General features: G+C 39.7%; 1 pseudogene across 1 annotated transcript; it reads left to right on the plus strand.

Moving 5' to 3' along the window:
• Positions 1–1,080: 1,080 nt before the first annotated feature.
• LOC308560949 (ferritin light chain pseudogene) lies at positions 1,081–1,657 on the plus strand (annotated as a pseudogene). The gene is made up of 2 exons: positions 1,081–1,203; positions 1,253–1,657. The product of its transcript is annotated as a ferritin light chain pseudogene (transcript).
• Positions 1,658–2,316: the final 659 nt, after the last annotated feature.

Consider the following 2,316-nt stretch of genomic DNA (forward strand, 5'->3'; position numbering starts at 1 on the left):
TGTCAAAATTAAGTACTTATAATGTAAGTACTTTCAGATAAAACATCCCTGATTATATCCCACGTACTCCCTTGTCGTTCTAAGAGTGTTTTCTGTAATTCTTTATATCATTAATGTAAAAACTATAATGATCACAATAATAGGTTCATGCTGCCTAGTACAATTGTTAGATGGTCTTGAATTTTTTTCCAAAATATTTGCTACTCTCACTCAAACAATGAAATTCCTGACATGAGGTAGAAATGAGTTTAGCCAACATAATAGGACCCAAGGATCCCCTTTATTGCCTTACCAGAGCTCAAGGGATGCCAACTCTGAGATGACGTTTTGGTTTCTGGCACACTGTAGAATGAACTATCATAATCTCTAACAGTGGAACATTTGTTGGCATACACTATTTTCTACAAATTGCAATTGTAAACTCTATTAATGTCACTTGATTACACATGCAGATATAGGGAAGTCGGAACATGAGACAGTTGAGATTCACTAGGACACACCCACACGGTGTAAGCATCCTGTGACTGACTACAAGTAGACAATCAAAACTTTAGAACTGAAAATGATGCGAAGCACAAAGATAGTACTTCACGTATTTCAAATTCTTTTTTCTTTCTGTACATGTGTGACCCTAACAATTCACTGTTTAAATTATTTTGATTTCATATTTAAAGTGGTGGTCCAGCCTAAGTTAAAATTTATATAAATTACCTAGCAATAAAAAATATTTTAAAAATAATTTCTGTATTTGAGTTCCTACGTGGTATGGGATAGTGTACTATGCCTGGCACATAAATTACTTCTGTTTTTCATAGTAATCTTGCTAACTAAAACAGGCACAGAGAGGTTAGTAGATTTGCTGAAAATCACACAGTCAAGTGAGATATCTAATTGGAATCAGAATCAAGTACTAGAAATTTCAAAGGACCTTCTCTTTTTGATAATAAACTATTTTTTTAAAAGGATGTGATCTGGCCTAAGTTTATTTGTTTCCTTCTTTTCAAATTATGGGCACTGCCCTCAGCAATCCCCTGGGTTTATCTCTTGCTTCAACAGTGTTTCGATGGGACAGACCCAGGGATGCCCTTCCTCAGCTTTCGACCATCCTCCAACCTGTTTTCCAGCTACCAGCTTCGGAACTACCTCCGCCATCCTCAGCCTCTGAGACCAGCCAATGCCGTTGTTTTGACCTTAACTCCTATTGTGGAGCAACCATTAGCTCCCAAATTCGTCTGAATTATTCCACCCCAAGGAGGAGGCTGCTGTCAACCACCTGGTAAACCTTCAGCTGCAGGCCTCCTGCACTTACCTCTCTTTGGGCTTCTATTTCGACTGCGACCTTGTGGCTCCGGAGGGCCTGGGCCACTTCTGCCAGCTGGCCAAGGAGAAGCGAGAGGGTGCCAAGCGTCTCTTGGAGATGCACAACCAGCACGGTGGCTGCATTGTTTTCCAGGACGTGCTGAAGCTTTCCCAAGATGAGTGGAGTAAAACTCAGGACACCATGGAAGCCGCCATGGTCACAGAGGAGAACCTGAACCAGGCCCTTTTGGATCTGCAGGCCCCGGGTCCTACCCGTGCAGACCCTCAGCTCTGTGGCTTCCTGGAGAACCGCTTCCCGGGGAGGGTGAAACTCATCCAGGAGATGGGGACCACCTGACTCACCCCTGCAGGCTGGGCTGGGCGAGAATCTCTTTAACAGGCTCTCACCCTCCAGCACTACTAGGAGCCTTTGGAGCCCAGAGGCTTTGGAGGGGCCCCTCTCAATCCCTCTGGTGTCTGGCTTTTGCTTGAGCCTCTCCTTGAAACTACTAGACATCTTTTTAACCACCTGGGAGCCCTCTCCTATGCATTGGACCAAATAGAAACAATATAGCTTTTTGGAGAAAAAAAAACTATGCTTTAAAAAAAAAGATAAAAATTTTACTTCATAAGTATCTGTCTAAGCAACATCCAAATGCTTTTACAAATCAGTTAAATAATTATAACTTAATCTACATATTTCCAAAGTGTTAATCTTTCAGGAATCATCAAGTGACTCATAGATATTAGAAATTTTGTTTTGATCACATACTGAGGGAATTTTTTAAAATAACTTCTGTACTTATAGAATGAACTGGAATAATTATTCTAAAAATTTAAATTAAAAAGAAAATAAATGTACTTTTAGCAGCCATATTTTCCAGAAGAATATGTTCTTTTGGTATGAATTATTTAAATTATTGCTTCTGCATTACTTTGCAAACATAGAGAACCAAAATTTCACTTTAAATATTATCTGTGAAACGTCTGAATGAAGAGTTGTTTAATGTTCATATT

This window comes from Miniopterus schreibersii (assembly GCF_964146895.1).
Source record: "Miniopterus schreibersii genome assembly, chromosome: 8".
Lineage (NCBI taxonomy): Eukaryota > Metazoa > Chordata > Mammalia > Chiroptera > Miniopteridae > Miniopterus > Miniopterus schreibersii.